This window comes from Apteryx mantelli, chromosome 2 (genome assembly GCF_036417845.1).
Source record: "Apteryx mantelli isolate bAptMan1 chromosome 2, bAptMan1.hap1, whole genome shotgun sequence".
In the NCBI taxonomy this organism is placed as follows: domain Eukaryota; kingdom Metazoa; phylum Chordata; class Aves; order Apterygiformes; family Apterygidae; genus Apteryx; species Apteryx mantelli.
The window spans coordinates 149,492,063-149,506,866 of record NC_089979.1 but is presented as its reverse complement, the minus strand read 5'-3'; the positions used below and the strand labels follow the sequence as shown (position 1 = coordinate 149,506,866).

General features: G+C 42.2%; 1 non-coding gene across 1 annotated transcript; it reads left to right on the top strand.

Annotated features, from left to right (window-relative positions):
* The first annotated feature begins 9,270 nt into the window (after positions 1-9,270).
* Positions 9,271-9,344, top strand: TRNAN-GUU (transfer RNA asparagine (anticodon GUU)). The gene has a single exon. It is a non-coding gene; the product is annotated as a tRNA-Asn (tRNA).
* Positions 9,345-14,804: the final 5,460 nt, after the last annotated feature.

Below are 14,804 nucleotides of genomic sequence, written 5' to 3'. Positions count from 1 at the left end.
TTTCATTGATCCAAATTCTAATAATCATTAAGACATGTCAAAAATATGGGAATATATTGTTTATACAAAAGGTCATTTGAAGTCTGTGGTAATTTTTAATTCACTGAATTGTTTTCAGCAGGCTTATCTGTATGTAGCATAATCTCTTGCCCGTTTTCATCAAAACATCTCTAAATTCATCATACATGAAAACAGAACTGGAAGAAGAGGAAATGAACAATTTTCCAATTTATGTAATTTAAGAGAAATATATGGGGGGGGGGCTTTAATGCCTATTGGCTGTATGAAATACGAATGATTTCTACTTACCAAGCTGCAAAAGCCTGTTAAAGGTGGCAGAAATACTGGTTTTTAAAGGGTTCTGTGGTCTTGTGAGACTGTCTTTGTTGTAAATCTGCACGTGTCATTGAACTGGGTTCTGTGATTTGTAAAAGATCATAATTTTGTTGTTAATTTTATCATTAATTTTGTCATGTTTTGGCTAGATATTTTTGGCACAATATTTTGAACCAGCTTTACAAATTGTATGTTAAAAACAAATGGAACAAATTCAGAAAATGAGTTATTTTAAGGTTGCTTGACTATTTCATTGAGAATTGACTATTTTAACTGTACAATTGTGTTATTTTAATTTAACATGAAGATTTCCAGAGTCATGAATAGACTCATGTGTACCTCTTTTTTTTGGGGGGGGGGGGCACACTGCAAAGAAGAAAAGGTTAAATATCTGAGAATCTGGAAATACTGAATGCATGGATGCATAACAAAAGCAATTGTTAACATGCTCTTAGTATAGTATTCTAAAAGCTAGTTAATGTTGTAATGGCAGACTGTAAAGGGCTATAACACTTAAAGATAAGCCATACATGATCATATGTTTTTTGTATTTTGTATTTACACTTAGGTAGTTTCTTGTGGAAATTGAGCAGATGTACAATGTCTTAACATGTAGTGTGAAAAAAACCAAAAAAGTTAATGATGCCACAATTATGGCTAGGCTGTATGAAAAACTGAAAATGCTAGATATGTTCTTTGGAAAAATACATACTAGTAACATGTAATGCAGGATGCTCAGAAGTCTCTTCAGTAGCAATTGGGATATGTTGTTGTATGTGTTTATTAATATACCTTTTTTATTAAAGTAGAATTGCATATATGTATAATAATTACTTGGAAGTAGTAAATAATTACAATACAAACCTCAGGAAATGTAGACAGGCTTTATGCAGTGAAAGAAAAGTGAGAAGGGAGAAGTGGTAAGGAATAATTTTAGTCCTTTCAGGCCTAGAGGGTTCCTGGGCAGGTGAACTGATGAGATTTTACATGTTGTCTGACTGCTGTTGAGCTAATTATTAGCGCCCTACATCACGGCCTCTAAGGAGAAGGAGGAGGGCTTTGGTATTGTCAGAATATGCTGCCGTGCACAGCCTGTATTTCATTTCCTGGGAGGATTCTGCTGTGTGCGAGCTGCAGTGTCCTGTGTAGCAGTGGAGACATCTGAATGGAAGCATCCTTTCCCCCAGAGATGGCACATCTTAGTAAATGTTCTGGTGACTTGAGCCAGATGCCAAGGTCTGGATTTTGATGAAAACATATTAAACTTCAGAAAATTGACCTCTTTTGTTCCCGCTCATTAAGCACTGTACATGATTCTTTACTTAGGGGCAAGTTGTTCTCATTTTATTCACAGAAATGGCCCTCTTGAAGTAAGTGAATTGCATGTGTGTGGAAAGGGAGAGAGATTTAGCTTGTGTGTTGCTCTGAAATAGTTTGTAATAGAGCCTGATAATAATAGTTAAAAAATAATAAAATCCCTCTGCAGTCCCTCATGGGAAGGTCAACAGAAGAACAGGATTGTGGTTCCTTGTAACACCCTTGCCCACTCTTACCTCTTACAGACCTGCTTAGCTTTGTTAAATGCCCAAACAACAGTCTTCATATACTGTATTCATACTTTTAGACATGGTACCATGCTTTTGTTTTACCTTTGATTTTCTTGGTACATGATGCTATAAGGACATTAAGACAAAATGTAATCATCTGTCCAGTTTCCTTCCTATAGCCATTTTATGTATTAAATTCTCAGGCCCCACAGTGTTCTGCAGGAGATTATCCAATAAATGATAAATCCTTGGTAGGAGCCATCAAAGCATCATTGCCAGTTTGTAGCTGCTAAAAAGACCCTCACATCTCTTTCACTGTCACTGCATTATTGATTAGCCTGCAAAATACGGAAGCTGTATTGATTGCAGATATTTAGGGATGAAAAAGGAAACATTGTCCTCGAAGGTATTTACAGTTGTCTTTTCTCTGTTAAAGAGATCTTTCTTCTCTCATATTTCTCTTGCTGTCTTCTGCCTGTTACATGCTGCAAGCTGATGTGTTCATCTGATGATACTGGCAAGATGGGCAAATGGCGTTCTCTCCCTTTTGGGGCCAGTAGTCATCAAAAAGCTAAAAGAGACAAAAGAAGGGGAGTGTTTAGATGAGGAATGTTTGATTGGTTTTGTACCCACATATCTTTGGGCAGAAATTATAGAAAGTAAAACTAATTTATTTTTTGTTTATATTTTAATTAATTTGTGTTTAAAAATTATTTTGACATTCCTGGCAATTTAAACCTTCATGTCTGAAAAAGGTCTTACATAACGTAGCCCATAACAGTCTGTCTCTGTATTCATAGGTTCTTCTAATTCAGTTACAGAAATACTCTTGTGCAGAAAGGATGAAACACAAGACCTGAGAAAAATCATAGCTTGTTGAACCATTTGGATGAAATCTGAAAAGGGACTTTGCAAATGAGTAACAATGAGATACACAACAATGCCCTGCAGATTGAGCAAGTTACCTCTCACTGTCCCTTCTCCATGAAGTCCCTGCTTGGCTACATTGGCACATGCAGGTGCTTTCTGTCTGGTTAGTGTACAGTTAGTTCTCTGCCTGGTACTTAAGCTGAAATCATTAACATGTGTCTTCTGTGTTACCTGAATGAAAGGCGAGTTCACGGGTTATTACTGGCCATTTTTTCTCTTTGCTCCTGCACTTCCCTGTTTCGATTACAAATCCCCCTCGAGGCACAAAGCAAGCTGGACACCTACAGTGCAGCTAAGGAGTTATTTGTTCCCTAGGTGGACACTAATGAATGACTGCAGTGCTGCCCTGAGTGAGGGGGTCCCCACTATTAAAAGTTTAATAGAAAGATCTGAGAAGCTGGGGGCCAAGAGGAGGAGGAGGGGACAGGGAGCTGTGAGTAACTCACTAAGTGCCTTCTCTGTTCCTTTGCCATAGTGGAGATTATATAGTCCATTAGGACAGGAGCGACTGGAGGGAGGTCAGTTCCCTCTGCATTCTTGTCTCCTTTTGCCTTCAGTCTCACCACAAGCTGTTGAAACTGCAAAATATGTTGGTTCCTTTCCACTGTAAAAATCTCTGAAAGCAGCAGGAATATGGCCCATCTGAAAAACAAGCTAATTCTGACTTAATTTGTCTGGTTTCTTAACCAGTCAAATGGTTTCTCTCCCACTCTTCTTTGTTAATTTTTTTTTCTTCCTAGTCTGTGTCTCCTTTCTTTTTGTCTTTTACTCTCCATACCATTATCTTTCTCTATCTCATACTTCTCAGGATTTGGCATTAGGATAGGTATATTTAATTTTCAAACTTAAAGGTTGTTCTTTTATGATTCTCTCTTTAAATATTCAAGCTCCCACATAAATTCCCATCTATGCTGAGCGATCATAAAGTTTCATAAAACAGTGGAGATACTCTTTTCCCTTTTTTAACTGGGGTGATGATAAACCTCATGATTTTTTTCTCACTCCAACTGAATTCTAGGAGAAACGCCAGTTTTAATTTTTGATGTAGTTCCCATTACCATATGAAGAAAATTGAGTGGTTATAATCAAGAGAGAGAGCAAGAGATGTATCTCTTATTTTCTCTCTGCTACATATTACCAAGAATATTCCCAATGTCTCTTATGTAATCCTCTTAAGGAACAAACTAAACCTCTTGTAAATCATTCCTCTTATAACTGCAGGAAAGAGGGTTTTCTTTTGCAGGTTCTGGTGACCAAAATTTCTGGTGTCCTGGGGTTCTGCATGATGTTGCTAGCATCAAAAGGGGCAACCAGAGAACAATGCTGGAAGAAGCTTCCTTGCACAAGAAGTATTTGAGAGAGTTAGAATTGTGCCATAGCCAACCTTTGGTAATTCATATTTGTTTTCATGATGGGAGATCATAACCTCCCAAGTCCTCCATTTTGGCCATAGAATACTAGAATTAGAGAACTTTGCTAACCTTCTCAAGGTTACTGATTAAACATAACTGGAAGAACTGCAATCTCTTGGGTCCCCATGGTTCTTTGTCATCATGTGTGTCATCTTTTGTAGTGATCTCTCCTGGGAGGCAGTGCAGGAACCTTTTGAGGCTGTAAATGCATCCCCAAAAGAGCACTAATGACTGAATTCAGTGCTGGTCTCCTCTTTGAAACTGTCTGATTAAGAAAAGGCTTCCAGAAATGGTCTTTGCTATTAAACCTGTCAGCACAGGTTTCTTGAGATTGCTGTCTGGCAGAACATGCCAGATTCCTGTCTGGAAGTGTCTGTAGTGGATTCACAGAGCTTACCTGGGTTGTTCTTTCCCACTCAGAACATTGGTGTTCTGGCTGAATTACGGCCTTTGGACAGATGTAAAGCTGATTAGTGTGATCACTTGCAAAATAATTTTTGGAACTGAAGTAGATGTTTTCTGTAGTATACTAGTGTATTTCAGAGAGATGTATTAATTGTGGTAAGGATACAAAACCTGCATTCTTCTTGAGATATTTAAAGGATTGTGGGTTTGAGTCTGCTATAAAGTTTGCCCTTCACTTTTTTCTTAAGTTTATCCCGTTTAAGAAAATACTTCTAGAATGTGTTAGTAATCAGACTGTACTGGAAGTTAACATATGCTGTAATGTTGCTCTGAATACAGTTGCTTTCCTAAACTGGGGCATATGTTTAGAACATGAATCTGATTCCTGTACTTCAGAGAACATCAAAATAGACTGCTGCTCCTGGAAACACAGACTCCGACAATTCTTCTTCTTTCCTCTGTGTTCCATAGAGACTCCATCAAAGTTCAGTTGCATAAGTTTCATTTTTATTTTCGTGATACTCACTATTATTTTAAGAACACTTAAGCATTTTTGGTAGGTGCAATTCTAAAAAAACCCTGCAAGGAACAGGAAACTTCTTCCTTTCTTACCATGATGAAATTAATTGCTTGAGAGAAATACGTGTTATATGAGAACCATTACTTTACTCTCATTGACGTTATGCTCACTTCTTGTGCCAGTAAAATTATCTTTTAACTTTTTTTCTTCAAATGCTGTCTTAAAATTAAGAATCTTTTTGGTGAAAGCTGTTAAAGTGACTGCCATAATGATTGTACACTTCCCAGTAGTCACTCAGAGCAACTAGATTGTAGGGAATTGCAATGCCCTTTATAGTGTGTTAGGTGAGATCTGAAGGTCACTTCCAAGTGTAGTCCTCTCTATTTGGTTTTTGGGTCCTTTGCCACAGCTGCAGACTGGATTCCAAATCAGCGATAATAGTGATGGCTGTTTTGTAATTTTGACATAAGTCAAGCTGAAACAACTTTTTGTCTTTCTGGAACATAAGTGCAACTCTACATTTCATGATCCAGAACCAGGCAGCCCATGCCATTTCCCTTTCTGGTAAACATGCTTATGGAGGTTGGGAGAATGGCTGACTTTTTAGGTTACCCAACAGTCTGCAGTTAGCGACAGCCCAAGATTTCTGGATTTTCTCATCTAGTTATATAGCCTTTTTGGTGTGACATGCGTTATAAGACAAGTCAGAGCTAATTGAACTGGAGAAGTCAATAAAATACCATTGTTCAGTCTTGTTCTTTACTTTTAAGGTAAGCTGATCCTATTTGCAGAGATATTCTTTCAGTCATAGCACTTTTCCAACTTTACTAACAGACCCAAGAATATAAGATACATTCTATGTTTTCTGTATGTCTATGTTAAGTGTATAGGAATAGTAACATAATAAGGTCATAAAAAGTATAGTAAGCCACCTTTGTATTTAAAAAGCAGTAAAGCTTTATACAAAGAACTGAATAATAAAAACTCTAAATGCATTTTATTGGAGGAATGAAAAGAATAAAAATCTTAAAACTGATCAAGAAAAACTGTCTATACCTGGTTCTTCCAATCTACCTCTTCAGTCTTTTTTCTGGAATATTTTCCATAGTTTGTTGCTTGCAGCTCCATAAAAAATAAACTTTTGTCATAGAAATCTTAGTGATGACTCTGCTTTTAATAATTTTAATAGCAATGTTGGATTGTTAGTTATCCATTTATTTAATATCCTAGTTCTGGTAAGGACTAAAATCATTTATTTCAGAGGAAGATACAAGAAATCTTTTGGTTTTAAGCTGTGCATTTGCAGACTTCAGTTCCAAAAGAAGCAAGTAAAAATATATCTGGGAAGAGACTGAGTAGCTATTCTGAAACGTTTAGTGACTAGGCATCTTTGTAGTTTAGGCTGAGTTGTAAATTGAAAGCTGACAGTTTACAAAAAGTGATGCATAGAATGATAGATAATGTAGGAGCATGTGTTTGTAGGGGTAAAATATCCTTTCTTGTGAGCTACTATAGAAATATAATAGTTAATGAGTAAATGAGTTAATGCAAGAGGAAAATTTCTTTTATTTCTGTTATAGCTTGTTGAAATGATTTGTGGAACTGTTCTGGGTGAATATCTGGACTTACTTTTCTGAGCAGAGGATGAGTGCATGTTATGTTTATAACACTCCTAACCAATATCCAGTTTCTCCCTTTACCCTATATTAGCTGTCTCTGACATGCAGGAACCAAGGCCTGTAGCTGAAGGAGGACCTGGATGTCCTATGGCAATGAACTTTTACATTCATGAATCCCCAAGTAATAAGATTGTACAATATAAAAATAATATTTAAATATAAAATATGAAATGGATTTAAATATTATATACTATACAATTAAACATGTGCTATATTTCTATATAATATAAATATATATATATTAATATTTTTATAAAAATAAATAATCCATAATAAAATACCAACCCTAGTTTGGTATTTAGATCCCATATACTAGATACTGAAATAATTAAGCAACTACAGATGTGATCCACAAGAAACAGCATATCAAGGGAGAAAGCTGCCTAGAAAGGAACGATAAAGAACTGGTGGGTATGAAGGTTCGTCTGAAGTATCATACCTTTCTGGTCTCTGAGTGCCTTTAACATCACTTGACCTCCTCCTTTGTTCTGAAAATGCAGTCAGAAACCTTCTCCTAAGGGTAGATAGCTATATCTTTTCCATTTACAGAGTAGTGATAGATACTGTTGCTCTTCTGTGTGATAGCTCATTGGTTAGGGCTTTAGTAGTCATCCAAAGCTGTCCATGTTCAGTTCTTTTCCTGTTCTGCTCTGTGGGTTTCAAGCTGAAGAGAGAATACTCACTGTCGTGCATATTCTTTTTATTTTCTTTTATACCTCATAAGACTTTAAATGAAAGGCTCCAAGATTTGCTGAGGAAGAATGCTGACAAGAAAGGTGCATGTGACACTGCACCCTCACCTGCTGCGCTGCCACTGTCCCTGTGCATTGAATACACAGCTTTGGTTGTCTAATGCCAGTTCCTGTGTTGCTCTCAGAAACCTAAAAGTTAGATCTTATTTTGCTCAGTATCAACATATCTAAATCCCTTTTTAGATGTAGCCTCTAGATGCAGATTTTGGAAACAGTTTACATGTGTTAATACTAATGGGACTACTCACGTGTATAAAGTAAAATGTTTAATACTATCCTGGTCTACAGGTCAGACCTTTGTTCAACATAGTTCCTTGGTATTTCCACTGAATGCCCATGTTGCTTGTGCATAAAATAAGACTTGAATGCTGCACAGAACTGTTTGTCTGTCCTTCTACGCAAAGAAAATAGAAGGGGTTCCTGCGGATTGATTCTCCTGAATCTGAGAACAGCAGCAGTCCAGGCAGGAAAGCATGCCACCATGAGCATGATGCCCTAAAAAACATTTTAAAACATTATTTTAATTACTGTTGAGGGTCTGAGTATCTTTTCTTTCTCTTCCACCTTTTAAAAGATGCTGTTCCGAAGGGTACCAAGGATACGCAGTAAAGATTTGAGTAGTAATGTGATAATACTGACATTTAGATAGCTTTTTTTAATCTGAAAGAATATGGAAAAAATTGGAAATGCTGAGGTGTGGATGTTACATGGTCAAGCTAAAGTTACTGAGTGGGTAACCTGACCAAGGTAACATACAGAATATGAGAGCTGGAATAAGAAGCTCTTGCTCTTACTCATATCAGTGAAGACTCTTTGGTTTCAGGGATGAGTTGAAACTTCTTAGTCCTGGGCTGCCAGAAACTCAGTGGTAACTGGTATCTGCTTGGAAAGGAGTTAGCACCCATCTTGTATAATGGATATAATGTGCCTGCTTGACTCTAAAGGTTACAGCTTTTAGTGGACAGCAGTGCCATCATGTAAAGCTTCATGGAATTATAAGGAAAAAAAATGAAGCAGCTGATGTAAGACTTCCGGAAAGATTCAGACGATATAGTCTGTGACAGAAAAGGGGAGAATATTTGCTCACGTTTGAATGTGAAAACTTTGTTCATTGTAAAATAATATTTGAAGTAAATTTTGGTAAAGTAATGGGAGTGTTAACTTTTCTTCATTGCTGTTGTCAGAGTCTTAGAAAAGTAAACATAACTTACCTACATATATGCAGTAAGATGCTGCCTGTTTTAATAATCTAGTAGTTTCCTGCAGTCAATTAAAATTACTTTGAAATACATTAATAGAGCAATTTTGGAGTGATATTTGGGAATTACATTTTGGCTTGTATGTATAATGGATGAATTAGTAACACTCATGAAGAAGCTATTTTAACTCTTTGATTTGTGAATTTATTTCACAGAAAATGAGTTGCCATGAGCGATGAATAATTGGGAATTAATCTTTGAGATCGGGTGGCGAGAAGAAAATCTGCCACTTACACTATTTTCTCCCCCCTCCCATGACATTTGGAAGATTCAGATAATACTTAAGAGTCATGTTTTGTATGTGTTTAGTTTTGCTATATTTTGGCCCATAGTTAGCTGAGCTAGAGCTCCTAAGGTTTTAGTTAGCCACTGGATGCAGCGGCGAGGCGGGAGGACGTGAATTGCACTGTGGAGAGAACTGTTAATGGGAGTCTCTGTGGCGCAATCGGTTAGCGCGTTCGGCTGTTAACCGAAAGGTTGGTGGTTCGAGCCCACCCAGGGACGGGTCTTTCTTTTAGCTCCCCCACTTCCCCTCGCAGCCGCCGTCGTTTTGTGTGTGCGCCGGGGGGAGGATGTGAGATTAGCGCTGGCGGCTGTGCAGACGCCTTGTGTTTCTGAGCGGGGGGCCCCCGAGGGGAGCCGCCGCAGCGGCGGCCCAGCTGCAGCGGAGCAGCTCCAGCCCGCGCCTCGCCCCGGCAGTGAGCGATCTCGCCGCTTGCGACGCCCCTGCGCTTGCGGGGCGAGGTGGTTCCCAGCGTGCGCCGCCCTCCCCCGGCCCGGGCACCGCGGGGTCGTGGCCCTCCCTCCCTGCCCCGGCGAGGGAGCGGCCGGGCGCGCTGCGCCGCTGGCGGGGGAGGGTCCCGCCTCCCGCCGCCCTCATGCCTCGCCGCTGGTGCTCGTTTCCCCAGTGCCGTGGGCACCCCGGGCCCCACGTCTCCCCAGGGCCGGGTTTTGTCACCCGACCCCCGCGCCGGGCAGGCGAAAAGGGGCCGCTTTAGCGGTGAGCCCCGCAGCTTGCTTTTGGTCCCCCGTGGCCGGCTCTGAACTGAGGCTTGCGAGGGGGTGTCCCTGGGAGTTTGTTTACCCCTTCCTCCGGCAGCGGAAGATGCAAAGGCAAATATCTTACTCGAACTGCATAACAATAATTAATGATGATGCGGAGTAATTAGGATTTGCTTCAGGAGGCAATGGCTTTATGGCACTCTGCTACTTGAGCTATTACCATCGGATAACCGGGGTTGGAGCCGAGGCTCCGGGGGGGCAGGGGGGAAGGCCATTTGCAAAAAAGATTATTGTAATTACTGTTTTATGTGATTATCGTTGTTATCGTCACTGTTCATTAGCCTGGAAGTTAAAACGCACAAACAACTTTCTCTCTCTCTCTCTTCCTGATGGACGAAGGCAGCACAATTTTACAGCCTTCACAACTGCTGCTAAAATCGTTGGGAGGAAACGACGCCAAGGAGCAATCTTACGTAAGGGAGTCGATAGGAAAGGCGAGCCACCCCCCCTTCCAGCTGCTTGGATGGTTGCAGGCAGGTTGGCCGCGGAGCGCCCCGGCACTGCGCTGCGCGGCCGCGGGCGGCCCCCCTGGCGCCGGCAGCAGCAGGGCTTTTCAGGCCCGTTTCCTGCTCCCGGCTGCGCTGCCTCTCCGGGCTCTCCCTGCCCGCGCGAAGCCGCTTTGCATAAATGAATGTTAAAAGCAATTACGTTGGGAGCTTCGCCTAAACGTATCAATTAGAAGTTGGCACCTTCACCATATCTGAGCCCGTGACCTGATTCAAATGAGCATTTCAGTCGTGTAAAATACGGCTGCCTTCCAGACCAACTCGTGCAAAGTCGGCTAGGATCTATTTACAGTTTATAGAAAACAGAATTCATATTAAAAATCCCTCCTGTCCCAGTGAAGTTGTATTTCACAGATCTCTCTTTTCAACTCGCCTGTTTTAAATAAAGGATATAGCCCTCTTAAAGGTCAGGCTATGCCATTGATTTACCATTGATGACAAGATATGGCCCTTGCTAGCTAAGATACAGGGGAAAAGACATTTATTTACAAATACTGAAGAATCGTTTTAAAGTAATAAACCCTAAATCGTTAACGTGTTGTATCTGCAGCAGTTCACTGACATATTTTTGTATAATCTGAATCTTTTACATTTCAGTAAAACATTTTGAAAAATGGGCAGCTAGTGCCCAGCATCAGGGTAGGTGTAGCTCAGTGCAGGACCCACCTAGTATCGTTACCAATACTTAACCCATAAATGTTTCCTGCAAAACAGTGGAATTTTATTTTAACCAGAGTCATTTAAATAAATCTCTTTCTTGCTATTTACATGTTGTTTGCAGTAAAAGGATCAAACCCGGTAGCATTACATTCGCTGCAGCTAGCAAAAGCATGGTAGCAGGATAGAAATTAAAAAATCTGTATCTGTCTCTGTTTGCATTGCCTCACTACCATGTAGACATTAAAAGTTAATAGTAACAACCCCCCCCCCCAAAAAAAAAAAAAAAGGGTAAAGCAGCAATGGCTAGAAAGCTAGTAGCATTTTAGGAGCTAAAATTTACAAAACTGATACTGCGGGAGGAAAGACAACCGATTGTGGAATCATAAAGCAGTCTTACTTTCTTTATCGAGTCCCAGGATGGATTTTATAGAGGTGATTACTGTTGACCACGAGGATTGTTAACGCTTCTTCCAGTTGTTGCATGGTGTTGTGTAAATGTGCACACACAAAAGTGTTAGAATAGACACAGTATACACATTGTGCTCGAGAGTTACCTATACAGAAGGACGCTTTTTCAAGTGCCACATCCTATGTTCAATAATATAAAGAGACGTTCAGGCAGTGCTTGATAAACTCATTTTGTAGAAGTGGAAAGACTGTGCATGAAAAGCGCCTCATCCCATCTGCTCGCTAACTAATTACAATTAAGGTTGCAGAAAAGGGGAAACCTGATACATTTTTGGGAGAAAACAGGGAATCGAGGTTTTGTATTAAGTCAAATGTGTTTTTTTTCTTTTATTTCTTTTAAAGAGGTCAGTGAAGATTTCAGTTATCAGCCATGAGAAAAGCTTTTAATAGCTGTGTAATGTATACAGTCTGATTCTTAAATTAATCCATTTATCTATATTCAATCTAGGGGAAATACTGTTTAGTATAATAAGGGATTACATAATTTTATACTTTTAGGAAAAAGTTGACACATTCAAAGAGACCTCTTAACAAACACCGAGCTGAATTCCAGCATTAATATTTATCTGTCCAAACCAATCAATTTGTAAAGCAGCTGGAGATTTAAGAGATGCTGTTGAAATGGTCGAAAGAAACAAGAATTACACAACCGTCAGAACAAGACAGTCTGGTGTTTGTGTGCACAGTACGATTAATACATGTGAAAATAAGAATAATAGGCGATGCGCGGCGGCTCTTTGTTCGCGCTGGCGTTCAGACGCGGATACTGGGCTGAGGACAGAGCGGCGGCTCGGGCCGGGCAGCCGCCCCCGAAGCCGAGGGCAGGGAGAGCGGGTACCGCCGTGGCCGGGCAGGAGCTCCGCGCCCGCCGCCCGCGAGGGCTCGTCCCTCCCGCCGCTGCCGCGGCAGCTCCGCTCGCCCCGGCCCCGCGCGAAGCCTCCGCGCTGCGCTGCGCTGCGCGGCGCTGCGCGGCGGCGGCGGCGGGCAGCGCGCAGGGGCGGCGCTGCGCGGCGGCGGCGCTGCCCTCGCGTCTCGGGCCGGGCGCGCTGGTTCCTGCCGCGCTGCTCCCTCGGGAGCGCCGGGGGGAGCGGAGCGGGGCGGAGGACGGGCAGGGCAGGGGGTGGCTGCGGGGCCCCGCGCCCCAACCTGACCTCCCTGTTTGTTCTGACTCGGCTAATTGCCGGGGGGGCTGGAGAAAAACCCCAACCAAGCAACAGGCCCCCGCGTCCCCCGCGACGGAGCAGCGCGGGCGAGGCGCGCCGCGCTCGGCAGCCGGGAGGGCCCGGCCGCGCCGCCGCCGGCTCCGCGGCGCCCCGGGCGCGGGCAGGGCGGCGCGGGGCGGCGGCGCGGGGGGCGAGGGGCCGCGGCCATGGCCCGCCGCGTCCCGCCCCGCAGCTGCTCGGCGGCGGCGGCGGTGCCCGCGCGGAAGCCCAGGTGCGCGCGCCGGAGCCGCGGAGCCGCCGCCGCCCGCCGCGGGCGCTGCCGCCGGGGCCGCGCCGCGCCGCGCCGCGCCGCCCCGTCCCGTCCCGCCCCGCCCCGCCCCGCGGGTGGCGGTGCGGCGCGCGCGTCCTGCGCGGGCTCTGCCTCGCGGGTCGGGGCAGGCGAGGGGCGTCCCACCGACACAGCGCCCCGAGGGGGCTCCGTGCCTGACCCGGGCGCGCGGCGGGGTTTAAGCACCCCCCCCCCCCGGAACTTTCGCCAGTATTTAATGGCCTGAGAGGCAGGTTAGGTGTGGGATGGGGTATTTTCGCTCTCGGTAAGGATGCGGGTCTGGGATCTCTGAAACAGGGAAAACGAGCTCGCAGAAAGGGTGCAGAAAACAGCCATCTTGAATATTTTAATCTCTGGCAAGTGTTTCTTTGGAACAAAATGGATGTTGGAGGGAAACAGCATAGTTAACGTTACTGTAGCCTTCCCTCTCCAACACCGTCCCTCTCGCAGAACTCAGCTGGCACGAAGCAATGAAAGGGGAAGGAACACCCCAGCCTTTCATCTGCGCGCAGTGGTAATAAATAATCATAACAGGAACACTGTGGGCTGGAAATTTAGTACCTCTCTAAGTGAGGGTGCTTTTTTTACCCACGATTTATATTGATTTGTTTGCATCAATATAAGTCACATGTAGTACTGTAAAAACACTTTTAGAGCTCATTCAACATAAACAATTGGTCTGTATTCACCAAGAATACGTTTGTAAAGATTTTTTTATTTTTAGTGCTATGCTGCATTGTTACTGTCACTGAAGTCACGGGAGATATTCCTGCTGATTATCCTGGAAATTGGATCGGGCCCTGGGTTGAGAGTTAGTTGTGTATTCATGATATGAACTATTAGTCTAAAGATTCATTGGCCATAAAAATCACTCTAGGCTGAAATTAGGCTTAGAAAGTCCGCAGGATTTTTTCCACTTTTACTGAAATGGATTAACAGCTGCCTTTTTTTTAACAGACTGATGGTGAAAACAAATGCAACATGCTGGTTTCAGACACTTTGTTTTCATATAACTGCAAAATAGCTTTTTTTAAAACTAAGAATTTTAAGGCCATTAATGCTGGTCGGGCCTTTACATATTTTAAAATAAATCATTAAAACCCCAACAAACAACGAAGGGGTGTGTGTGGTAAAAGCAGAAACAATAAGTCAGTGGTTCAGATACACAGGCTCAGGCTTGCTCCATGTGGTTATTTATTTATTTTCTTTTTGCTGTTCGCTTACTTTGGACCTACTCCTTCTGCGGATAAGCTCAGCAGAAACAACTCTGATTAAAAAAAAGCCAAAGACAACTAATAAGAATAATGCAGAGATGGCTGGAGAGCATTAACTAAAAATTAAGAGATAGAATTGCAAGGCGGAACTGCTTGATTTTATTCATTTACTGATAAATATCAATTTGGGCAAAATATCTAATCCTAGGTGCTAATGATAAGGTTCTTGTTAGGAACTGTATTATTCTTAGAAAAGTTTCTAAATTTTATTGTATTTTCACATGCTGCATACACAATTCCTGGTTATTTCAATACCTTAATACAGATTTACTTTGTGTATCTGAACATTTATTCTTTAATTTCTCAGTGCCATCCTTTCCCCTATGACTTGATACATAAATATGTATTTATCATCTGTTTCATAGGAGTGATGATGTCTGTACAGCATTTCTTGAGATCATTTGGATCAGAAGGCACCATAAAGTCAAGCAGCTTACTAGTCATTTTATAATGTAGAAATCTCAACAGAATAATATTTTTGAAAAGCAGAGAGAGCAAAATTA